The sequence below is a fragment of the Chiloscyllium plagiosum genome, unplaced genomic scaffold (genome assembly GCF_037043375.1).
Source record: "Chiloscyllium plagiosum isolate Xiang-an unplaced genomic scaffold, Cpla_swu_hap1 HiC_scaffold_11, whole genome shotgun sequence".
NCBI lineage: Eukaryota > Metazoa > Chordata > Chondrichthyes > Orectolobiformes > Hemiscylliidae > Chiloscyllium > Chiloscyllium plagiosum.
The window spans coordinates 89,644,092-89,657,936 of NW_028270149.1; positions in this window are offsets into that span (position 1 = coordinate 89,644,092).

Sequence of the window (13,845 nt, forward strand, 5' to 3'; positions counted from 1 at the left end):
TTCATTCAATGTGTCAAGCTTAACGTTGTAATTCAATCAAACAAACTTAAATCATACAATGTATGAATCATACTGCACACACTCATTCAAAGAAATACACTGCTCGTCTTAATTCAAAGCGTACTGCTCCTCTGCCATTCTTTCCATGCCATGACGAATACGCATTCATTCAATGAATCAAACTGCACCCATTCATTCAATGAAACAAACTGCACGTCTTAATTGAACAAGTAGAGCTACTCTCATTCATTAAATGTGTCAAGATTAACGCATTAATGCAATGAAGCTAACTGCACTTTTGATTCATTGAATCAAACTTCAATCATTAATTCAACCTTATTCATTGTTTCAATGAAGCAAACTTAACTCACTTATTTAGTGAATAAAACTGCAATGGTTCATTCAAACAAAGAGACTACACTTGTCAATTCAATGACAAGCTACTCATTCATTGACATACGCTTCCCGCATTGTCTCAATCAAACTGCACAGATTCACTCCATGAACCAAACTGCTGGTGCAAAATCAATGAGTAGAGCTTCTCTCATTCATTCAATGTGTCATGCTCAAAGCTTTCATTCAATGGAAGAAACTGCATTCGTTCATTCATTCGTTTTCAATCATTGATTCAACGAATCAAAAGTAATTCGTTGATTTAAACTTCACTCATGTCTGAAGTCAATTTATCTGCAATCATTCAATCAATCAATCCAACTGCATATATTCGTTCTATGACAAAGTCTGTAAGTACCGTTTCAATGAATCGTGCTTTTGCCACTCATTCAATGCAACAAACTGCACAGTTTAATTCAATGAGTAGAGCTTATCTCATTCAGTCAATGTGTCAAGCTTGACGCTTTAATTCAATGAAGCAAACTGCACTCATTGATTTCATTGAACCATACTTCAATCATTCATTCTTTGTTTCAAACGTTATTCATTGTTTGAATGAAACAAACTTAACTCACTTATTTACAGAATCAAACTGCACACGTTCATTCAAGGAAAGAGAGTGCACTTGTCAATTCAATGAGTAGAGCTACTCTCAATCATTCATTGCCACACGCTTAACGAATTGTCTCAATCAAACTGCAGATATTCAATCCATGCACCAAACTGCACGTGTTCATACAATGAATACTGCTTCTCTCATTCATTCAATGTGTCAAGCTTGACGTTTTAATTCAGTCAAATAAACATAAATCATACAACTGATGAATCATATTGCACCCATTCATTCAATGAAATACACTGCACGACTTATTCAATGAGGAGAGCTATTGCCATTCATTCAATGTCTTGAGCAAACCGCCTTCATTCAATGAAACAAACTGCACGTCTTAATTCAATGAGTAGAGCTTCTCTCATTCTTTCAATATGTCAAGTTTAACGCTTTAATTTAATGAAGTAAACTGCACTCATTGATTCATTGAATCAAACTTGAATCATTCATTCAATGTTTCAAACGTCAAACGTTATTCATTGTTTCAATGAAACAAACTTAACTCACTTATTTTTTGAATCAAACCGCACATGTTCATTCAAGGATAGAGAGTGCACTTGTCAATTCAATGAGTAGAGCTTCTCTCATTCTTTCAATGTGTCAAGCTCAACGTTTTAATTCAATCAAACATAATTAAATCATACAATTGGTGAATCGTACTGCACCCATTCATTCAATGAAAAACAAACTCCACGTCTTAATTCAATGAGTAGAGCTACTGACGTTCATTCAATGTGTCAAGCTTAACGCTTTCATTCAATGAAGTAAACTGCACTCATTGATTCATTAAATCAAACTTCAAGGATTAATTCAATGTTTCAAACGTTATTCGTTGTTTCAATGAAACAAACGTAACTCACTTATTTAGTGAATAAAACTGCACTAGTTCATTCAAAGAAAGAGACTACTCTTGTCAATTCAATTAGAGCTACTCTCATTCATTCATTGACACACGCTTCCCGCATTGTCGCAATCAAACTGCACAGATTCACTCCATGAACCAAACTGCTCGTGTAACTTCAATGTGTCAAGCTCACCGCTTTCATTCAATGGAAGAAACTGCATTCATTCATTCATTCCTTTTCAATCATTGATTCAAAGAATCAAAAGTAATTCGTTGATTTAAACTTCACTCATTTCTGAAGTCAATTTATCTGTAATCATTCAATCAATCAATCCAACTGCAAACATTGATTCCATGACAAAGACTGCAAGTACCGTTTCAATGAATCGTGCTTTTGCCACTCATTCAATGAAACAAACTGCACAGCTTAATTCAATGAGTAGAGCTTCTCTCAATCATTCAATGTGTCAAGCTTAACGTTGTAATTCAATCAAACAAACTTAAATCATACAATGTATGAATCATACTGCACACACTCATTCAAAGAAATACACTGCTCGTCTTAATTCAAAGCGTACTGCTCCTCTGCCATTCATTCCATGCCATGACGAATACGCATTCATTCAATGAATCAAACTGCACCCATTCATTCAATGAAACAAACTGCACGTCTTAATTGAACAAGTAGAGCTACTCTCATTCATTAAATGTGTCAAGATTAACGCATTAATGCAATGAAGCTAACTGCACTTTTGATTCATTGAATCAAACTTCAATCATTAATTCAACCTTATTCATTGTTTCAATGAAGCAAACTTAACTCACTTATTTAGTGAATAAAACTGCAATGGTTCATTCAAACAAAGAGACTACACTTGTCAATTCAATGACAAGCTACTCATTCATTGACATACGCTTCCCGCATTGTCTCAATCAAACTGCACAGATTCACTCCATTAACCAAACTGCTCGTGCAAAATCAATGAGTAGAGCTTCTCTCATTCATTCAATGTGTCATGCTCAAAGCTTTCATTCAATGGAAGAAACTGCATTCGTTCATCCATTCCTTTTCAATCATTGATTCAACGAATCAAAAGTAATTCGTTGATTTAAACTTCACTCATGTCTGAAGTCAATTTATCTGCAATCATTCAATCAACCAATCCAACTGCAAACATTCGTTCAATGACAAAGACTGCAAGGACCGTTTCAATGATTCGTGCTTTTGCCACTCATTCAATGAAAGAAACTGCACAGTTTAATTCAATGAGTAGAGCTTATCTCATTCATTCAATGTGTCAAGCTTAACGCTTTAATTCAATGAAGCAAACTGCACTCATTGATTTCATTGAACCATACTTCAATCATTCATTCAATGTTTCAAACGTTATTCATTGTTTGAATGAAACAAACTTAACTCACTTATTTAGAGAATCAAACTGCACACGTTCATTCAAGGAAAGAGAGTGCACTTGTCAATTCAATGAGTAGAGCTACTCTCATTCATTCTTTGCCACACGGTTAACGAATTGTCTCAATCAAACTGCAGATATTCAATCCATGCACAAACTGCACGTGTTAATGCTATGAATACTGCTTCTCTCATTCATTCAATGTGTCAAGCTTGGCGTTTTAATTCTGTCAAATAAACATAAATCATACAACTGATGAATCATATTGCACCCACTCATTCAATGAAATACATTGCACGACTTAGTTCAAAGAGTAGAGCTCATGCCATTCGTTCAATGTCACAAGCAAAACGCATTCATTCAATGAAACAAATCCCACGTCTTAATTCAATGAGTACAGGTTCGCTCATTCATTCAATGTGTCAAGCTTGACGCTTTAATTCAATGAAGCAAACTGCACTCATTGATTTCATTGAACCATACTTCAATCATTCATTCAATGTTTCAAACGTTATTCGTTGTTTGAATGAAACAAACTTAACTCACTTATTTACAGAATCAAACTGCACACGTTCATTCAAGGAAAGAGAGTGCACTTGTCAATGCAATGAGTAGAGCTACTGTCATTCATTCATTGCCACACGCTTAACGAATTGTCCCAATCAAACTGCAGATATTCAATCCATGCACCAAACTGCACGTGTTAATACAATGAATACTGCTTCTCTATTTCATTCAATGTGTCAAGCTTGACGTTTTAATTCAGTCAAATAAACATAAATCATACAACTGATGAATCATATTGCACCCATTCATTCAATGAAATACACTGCACGACTTATTCAATGAGGAGAGCTAATGCCATTCATTCAATGTCTTGAGCAAACCGCCTTCATTCAGTGAAACAAACTGCATGTCTTAATTCAATGAGTAGAGCTTCTCTCATTCTTTCAATATGTCAAGTTTAACGTTTTAATTCAATGAAGTAAACAGCACTCATTGATTCATTGAATCAAACTTGAATCATTCATTCAATGTTTCAAACGTCAAACGTTATTCATTGTTTCAATGAAACAAACTTAACTCACTTATTTTTTGAATCAAACTGCACATGTTCATTCAAGGATAGAGAGTGCACTTGTCAATTCAATGAGTAGAGCTTCTCTCATTCTTTCAATGTGTCAAGATCAACGTTTTAATTCAATCAAACATAATTAAATCATACAATTGGTGAATCGTACTGCACCCATTCATTCAATGAAAAACAAACTCCACGTCTTAATTCAATGAGTAGAGCTACTGACGTTCATTCAATGTGTCAAGCTTAACGCTTTCATTCAATGAAGTAAACTGCACTCATTGATTCATTAAATCAAACTTCAAGGATTAATTCAATGTTTCAAACGTTATTCATTGTTTCAATGAAACAAACGTAACTCACTTATTTAGTGAATAAAACTGCACTAGTTCATTCAAAGAAAAAGACTACACTTGTCAATTCAATGAGTAGAGCTACTCTCATTCATTCATTGACACACGCTTCCCGCATTGTCGCAATCAAACTGCACAGATTCACTCCATGAACCAAACTGCTCGTGTAACTTCAATGTGTCAAGCTCACCGCTTTCATTCAATGGAAGAAACTGCATTCATTCATTCATTCCTTTTCAATCATTGATTCAAAGAATCAAAAGTAATTCGTTGATTTAAACATCACTCATTTCTGAAGTCAATTTATCTGTAATCATTCAATCAATCAATCCAACTGCAAACATTGATTCCATGACAAAGACTGCAAGTACCGTTTCAATGAATCGTGCTTTTGCCACTCATTCAATGAAACAAACTGCACAGCTTAATTCAATGAGTAGAGCTTCTCTCAGTCATTCAATGTGTCAAGCTTAACGTTTTAATTCAATCAAACAAACTTAAATCATACAATGTATGAATCATACTGCACACACTCATTCAATGAAATACACTGCTCGTCTTAATTCAAAGCGTACTGCTCCTCTGCCATTCATTCCATGCCATGACGAATACGCATTCATTCAATGAATCAAACTGCACTCATTCATTCAATGAAACAAACTGCACGTCTTAATTGAATGAGTAGAGCTACTCTCATTCATTAAATGTGTCAAGCTTAACGCATTAATGCAATGAAGCTAACTGCACTTTTGATTCATTGAATCAAACTTCAATCATTAATTCAACCTTATTCATTGTTTCAATGAAGCAAACGTCACTCACTTATTTAGTGAATAAAACTGCACTAGTTCATTCAAACAAAGAGACTACACTTGTCAATTCAATGACAAGCTACTCATTCATTGACATACGCTTCCCGCATTGTCTCAATCAAACTGCACAGATTCACTCCATGAACCAAACTGCTGGTGCAAAATCAATGAGTAGAGCTTCTCTCATTCATTCAATGTGTCATGCTCAAAGCTTTCATTCAATGGAAGAAACTGCATTCGTTCATTCATTCCTTTTCAATCAATTTAAACTTCACTCATGTCTGAAGTCAATTTATCTGCAATCATTCAATCAATCAATCCAACTGCAAACATTCGTTCCATGACAAAGACTGCAAGTACCGTTTGAATGAATCGTGCTTTTGCCACTCATTCAATGAAACAAACTGCACAGTTTAATTCAATGGGTAGAGCTTATCTCATTCATTCAATGTGTCAAGCTTAACGCTTTAATTCAATGAAGCAAACTGCACTCATTGATTTCATTGAACCATACTTCAATCATTCATTCAATGTTTCAAACGTTATTCATTGTTTGAATGAAACAAACTTAACTCACTTATTTACAGAATCAAACTGCACACGTTCATTCAAGGAAAGAGAGTGCACTTGTCAATTCAATAAGTAGAGTTACTCTCATTCATTCATTGCCACACGCTTAACGAATTGTCTCAATCAAACTGCAGATATTCAATACATGCACCAAATTGCACGTGTTAATACAATGAATACTGCTCTCTCATTCATTCAATGTGTCAAGCTTGACGTTTTAATTCAGTCAAATAAACATAAATCATACAACTGGTGAATCATATTGCACCCACTCATTCAATGAAATACACTGCACGACTTAGTTCAAAGAGTAGAGCTCATGCCATTCGTTCAATGTCACGAGCAAAACGCATTCATTCAATGAAACAAATTCCACGTCTTAATTCAATGAGTACAGCTTCGCTCATTCATTCAATGTTTCAAACGTTATTCATTGTTTGAATGAAACAAACTTAACTCACTTATTTAGAGAATCAAACTGCACACGTTCATTCAGGGAAAGAGAGTGCACTTGTCAATTCAATGAGTAGAGCTACTGTCATTCATTCATTGCCACACGCTTAACGTTTGAATCAAACTGCATTTGAAGAAACTGCATTCGTTCATTCATTCCTTTTCAATCAAAAGTAATTCGTTGATTTAAACTTCACTCATGTCTGAAGTCAATTTATCTGCAATCATTCAATCAATCAATCCAACTGCAAACATTCGTTCCATGACAAAGACTGCAAGTACCGTTTGAATGAATCGTGCTTTTGCCACTCATTCAATGAAACAACTGCACAGTTTAATTCAATGGGTAGACCTTATCTCATTCATTCAATGTGTCAAGCTTAACGCTTTAATTCAATGAAGCAAACTGCACTCATTGATTTCATTGAACCATACTTCAATCATTCATTCAATGTTTCAAACGTTATTCATTGTTTGAATGAAACAAACTTAACTCACTTATTTACAGAATCAAACTGCACACGTTCATTCAAGGAAAGAGAGTGCACTTGTCAATTCAATAAGTAGAGCTACTCTCATTCATTCATTGCCACACGCTTAACGAATTGTCTCAATCAAACTGCAGATATTCAATACATGCACCAAATTGCACGTGTTAATACAATGAATACTGCTCTCTCATTCATTCAATGTGTCAAGCTTGACGTTTTAATTCAGTCAAATAAACATAAATCATACAACTGATGAATCATATTGCACCCATTCATTCAATGAAATACACTGCACGACTTATTCAATGAGGAGAGCTAATGCCATTCATATCAATGTCTTGAGCAAACCGCCTTCATTCAATGAAACAAACTGCATGTCTTAATTCAATGAGTAGAGCTTCTCTCATTCTTTCAATATGTCAAGTTTAACGTTATAATTCAATGAAGTAAACAGCACTCATTGATTCATTGAATCAAACTTGAATCATTCATTCAATGTTTCAAAGGTCAAACGTTATTCATTGTTTCAATGAAACAAACTTAACTCACTTATTTTTTGAATCAAACTGCACATGTTCATTCAAGGATAGAGAGTGCACTTGTCAATTCAATGAGTAGAGCTTCTCTCATTCTTTCAATGTGTCAAGCTCAACGTCTTAATTCAGTCAAACATAATTAAATCATACAATTGGTGAATCGTACTGCACCCATTCATTCAATGAAAAACAAACTCCACGTCTTAATTCAATGAGTAGAGCTACTGACGTTCATTCAATGTGTCAAGCTTAACGCTTTCATTCAATGGAAGAAACTGCATTCATTCATTCATTCCTTTTCAATCATTGATTCAAAGAATCAAAAGTAATTCGTTGATTTAAACATCACTCATTTCTGATGTCAATTTATCTGTAATCATTCAATCAATCAATCCAACTGCAAACATTGATTCCATGACAAAGACTGCAAGTACCGTTTCAATGAATCGTGCTTTTGCCACTCATTCAATGAAACAAACTGCACGTCTTAATTGAACAAGTAGAGCTACTCTCATTCATTAAATGTGTCAAGATTAACGCATTAATGCAATGAAGCTAACTGCACTTTTGATTCATTGAATCAAACTTCAATCATTAATTCAACCTTATTCATTGTTTCAATGAAGCAAACTTAACTCACTTATTTAGTGAATAAAACTGCAATGGTTCATTCAAACAAAGAGACTACACTTGTCAATTCAATGACAAGCTACTCATTCATTGACATACGCTTCCCGCATTGTCTCAATCAAACTGCACAGATTCACTCCATTAACCAAACTGCTCGTGCAAAATCAATGAGTAGAGCTTCTCTCATTCATTCAATGTGTCATGCTCAAAGCTTTCATTCAATGGAAGAAACTGCATTCGTTCATCCATTCCTTTTCAATCATTGATTCAACGAATCAAAAGTAATTCGTTGATTTAAACTTCACTCATGTCTGAAGTCAATTTATCTGCAATCATTCAATCAACCAATCCAACTGCAAACATTCGTTCAATGACAAAGACTGCAAGGACCGTTTCAATGATTCGTGCTTTTGCCACTCATTCAATGAAACAAACTGCACAGTTTAATTCAATGAGTAGAGCTTATCTCATTCATTCAATGTGTCAAGCTTAACGCTTTAATTCAATGAAGCAAACTGCACTCATTGATTTCATTGAACCATACTTCAATCATTCATTCAATGTTTCAAACGTTATTCATTGTTTGAATGAAACAAACTTAACTCACTTATTTAGAGAATCAAACTGCACACGTTCATTCAAGGAAAGAGAGTGCACTTGTCAATTCAATGAGTAGAGCTACTCTCATTCATTCTTTGCCACACGGTTAACGAATTGTCTCAATCAAACTGCAGATATTCAATCCATGCACAAACTGCACGTGTTAATGCTATGAATACTGCTTCTCTCATTCATTCAATGTGTCAAGCTTGGCGTTTTAATTCTGTCAAATAAACATAAATCATACAACTGATGAATCATATTGCACCCACTCATTCAATGAAATACATTGCACGACTTAGTTCAAAGAGTAGAGCTCATGCCATTCGTTCAATGTCACAAGCAAAACGCATTCATTCAATGAAACAAATCCCACGTCTTAATTCAATGAGTACAGGTTCGCTCATTCATTCAATGTGTCAAGCTTGACGCTTTAATTCAATGAAGCAAACTGCACTCATTGATTTCATTGAACCATACTTCAATCATTCATTCAATGTTTCAAACGTTATTCGTTGTTTGAATGAAACAAACTTAACTCACTTATTTACAGAATCAAACTGCACACGTTCATTCAAGGAAAGAGAGTGCACTTGTCAATGCAATGAGTAGAGCTACTGTCATTCATTCATTGCCACACGCTTAACGAATTGTCCCAATCAAACTGCAGATATTCAATACATGCACCAAACTGCACGTGTTAATACAATGAATACTGCTTCTCTATTTCATTCAATGTGTCAAGCTTGACGTTTTAATTCAGTCAAATAAACATAAATCATACAACTGATGAATCATATTGCACCCATTCATTCAATGAAATACACTGCACGACTTATTCAATGAGGAGAGCTAATGCCATTCATTCAATGTCTTGAGCAAACCGCCTTCATTCAGTGAAACAAACTGCATGTCTTAATTCAATGAGTAGAGCTTCTCTCATTCTTTCAATATGTCAAGTTTAACGTTTTAATTCAATGAAGTAAACAGCACTCATTGATTCATTGAATCAAACTTGAATCATTCATTCAATGTTTCAAACGTCAAACGTTATTCATTGTTTCAATGAAACAAACTTAACTCACTTATTTTTTGAATCAAACTGCACATGTTCATTCAAGGATAGAGAGTGCACTTGTCAATTCAATGAGTAGAGCTTCTCTCATTCTTTCAATGTGTCAAGCTCAACGTTTTAATTCAATCAAACATAATTAAATCATACAATTGGTGAATCGTACTGCACCCATTCATTCAATGAAAAACAAACTCCACGTCTTAATTCAATGAGTAGAGCTACTGACGTTCATTCAATGTGTCAAGCTTAACGCTTTCATTCAATGAAGTAAACTGCACTCATTGATTCATTAAATCAAACTTCAAGGATTAATTCAATGTTTCAAACGTTATTCATTGTTTCAATGAAACAAACGTAACTCACTTATTTAGTGAATAAAACTGCACTAGTTCATTCAAAGAAAAAGACTACACTTGTCAATTCAATGAGTAGAGCTACTCTCATTCATTCATTGACACACGCTTCCCGCATTGTCGCAATCAAACTGCACAGATTCACTCCATGAACCAAACTGCTCGTGTAACTTCAATGTGTCAAGCTCACCGCTTTCATTCAATGGAAGAAACTGCATTCATTCATTCATTCCTTTTCAATCATTGATTCAAAGAATCAAAAGTAATTCGTTGATTTAAACATCACTCATTTCTGAAGTCAATTTATCTGTAATCATTCAATCAATCAATCCAACTGCAAACATTGATTCCATGACAAAGACTGCAAGTACCGTTTCAATGAATCGTGCTTTTGCCACTCATTCAATGAAACAAACTGCACAGCTTAATTCAATGAGTAGAGCTTCTCTCAGTCATTCAATGTGTCAAGCTTAACGTTTTAATTCAATCAAACAAACTTAAATCATACAATGTATGAATCATACTGCACACACTCATTCAATGAAATACACTGCTCGTCTTAATTCAAAGCGTACTGCTCCTCTGCCATTCATTCCATGCCATGACGATTACGCATTCATTCAATGAATCAAACTGCACTCATTCATTCAATGAAACAAACTGCACGTCTTAATTGAATGAGTAGAGCTACTCTCATTCATTAAATGTGTCAAGCTTAACGCATTAATGCAATGAAGCTAACTGCACTTTTGATTCATTGAATCAAACTTCAATCATTAATTCAACCTTATTCATTGTTTCAATGAAGCAAACGTCACTCACTTATTTAGTGAATAAAACTGCACTAGTTCATTCAAACAAAGAGACTACACTTGTCAATTCAATGACAAGCTACTCATTCATTGACATACGCTTCCCGCATTGTCTCAATCAAACTGCACAGATTCACTCCATGAACCAAACTGCTGGTGCAAAATCAATGAGTAGAGCTTCTCTCATTCATTCAATGTGTCATGCTCAAAGCTTTCATTCAATGGAAGAAACTGCATTCGTTCATTCATTCCTTTTCAATCAATTTAAACTTCACTCATGTCTGAAGTCAATTTATCTGCAATCATTCAATCAATCAATCCAACTGCAAACATTCGTTCCATGACAAAGACTGCAAGTACCGTTTGAATGAATCGTGCTTTTGCCACTCATTCAATGAAACAAACTGCACAGTTTAATTCAATGGGTAGAGCTTATCTCATTCATTCAATGTGTCAAGCTTAACGCTTTAATTCAATGAAGCAAACTGCACTCATTGATTTCATTGAACCATACTTCAATCATTCATTCAATGTTTCAAACGTTATTCATTGTTTGAATGAAACAAACTTAACTCACTTATTTACAGAATCAAACTGCACACGTTCATTCAAGGAAAGAGAGTGCACTTGTCAATTCAATAAGTAGAGTTACTCTCATTCATTCATTGCCACACGCTTAACGAATTGTCTCAATCAAACTGCAGATATTCAATACATGCACCAAATTGCACGTGTTAATACAATGAATACTGCTCTCTCATTCATTCAATGTGTCAAGCTTGACGTTTTAATTCAGTCAAATAAACATAAATCATACAACTGGTGAATCATATTGCACCCACTCATTCAATGAAATACACTGCACGACTTAGTTCAAAGAGTAGAGCTCATGCCATTCGTTCAATGTCACGAGCAAAACGCATTCATTCAATGAAACAAATTCCACGTCTTAATTCAATGAGTACAGCTTCGCTCATTCATTCAATGTTTCAAACGTTATTCATTGTTTGAATGAAACAAACTTAACTCACTTATTTAGAGAATCAAACTGCACACGTTCATTCAAGGAAAGAGAGTGCACTTGTCAATTCAATGAGTAGAGCTACTGTCATTCATTCATTGCCACACGCTTAACGTTTGAATCAAACTGCATTTGAAGAAACTGCATTCGTTCATTCATTCCTTTTCAATCAAAAGTAATTCGTTGATTTAAACTTCACTCATGTCTGAAGTCAATTTATCTGCAATCATTCAATCAATCAATCCAACTGCAAACATTCGTTCCATGACAAAGACTGCAAGTACCGTTTGAATAAATCGTGCTTTTGCCACTCATTCAATGAAACAACTGCACAGTTTAATTCAATGGGTAGAGCTTATCTCATTCATTCAATGTGTCAAGCTTAACGCTTTAATTCAATGAAGCAAACTGCACTCATTGATTTCATTGAACCATACTTCAATCATTCATTCAATGTTTCAAACGTTATTCATTGTTTGAATGAAACAAACTTAACTCACTTATTTACAGAATCAAACTGCACACGTTCATTCAAGGAAAGAGAGTGCACTTGTCAATTCAATAAGTAGAGCTACTCTCATTCATTCATTGCCACACGCTTAACGAATTGTCTCAATCAAACTGCAGATATTCAATACATGCACCAAATTGCACGTGTTAATACAATGAATACTGCTCTCTCATTCATTCAATGTGTCAAGCTTGACGTTTTAATTCAGTCAAGTAAACATAAATCATACAACTGATGAATCATATTGCACCCATTCATTCAATGAAATACACTGCACGACTTATTCAATGAGGAGAGCTAATGCCATTCATTCAATGTCTTGAGCAAACCGCCTTCATTCAATGAAACAAACTGCATGTCTTAATTCAATGAGTAGAGCTTCTCTCATTCTTTCAATATGTCAAGTTTAACGTTATAATTCAATGAAGCAAACTGCACTCATTGATTTCATTGAACCATACTTCAATCATTCATTCAATGTTTCAAAAGTCAAACGTTATTCATTGTTTCAATGAAACAAACTTAACTCACATTTTTTGAATCAAACTGCACATGTTCATTCAAGGATAGAGAGTGCACTTGTCAATTCAATGAGTAGAGCTTCTCTCATTCTTTCAATGTGTCAAGCTCAACGTTTTAATTCAATCAAACATAATTAAATCATACAATTGGTGAATCGTACTGCACCCATTCATTCAATGAAAAACAAACTCCACGTCTTAATTCAATGAGTAGAGCTACTGACGTTCATTCAATGTGTCAAGCTTAACGCATTAATGCAATGAAGCTAACTGCACTCATTGATTCATTGAATCAAACTTCAATCATTAATTCAACCTTATTCATTGTTTCAATGAAGCAAACTTAACTCACTTATTTCGTGAATAAAACTGCACTAGTTCATTCAAACAAAGAGACTACACTTGTCAATTCAATGACAAGCTACTCATTCATTGACATACGCTTCCCGCATTGTCTCAATCAAACTGCACAGATTCACTCCATGAACCAAACTGCTCGTGCAAAATCAATGAGTAGAGCTTCTCTCATTCATTCAATGTGTCAAGCTTAACGCTTTAATTCAATGAAGCAAACTGCACTCATTGATTTCATTGAACCATCCTTCAATCATTCATTCAATGTTTCAAACGTTATTCATTGTTTGAATGAAACAAACTTAACTCACTTATTTACAGAATCAAACTGCACACGTTCATTCAAGGAAAGAGAGTGCACTTGTCAATTCAATGAGTAGAGCTACTCTCATTCATTCATTGCCACACGCTTAACG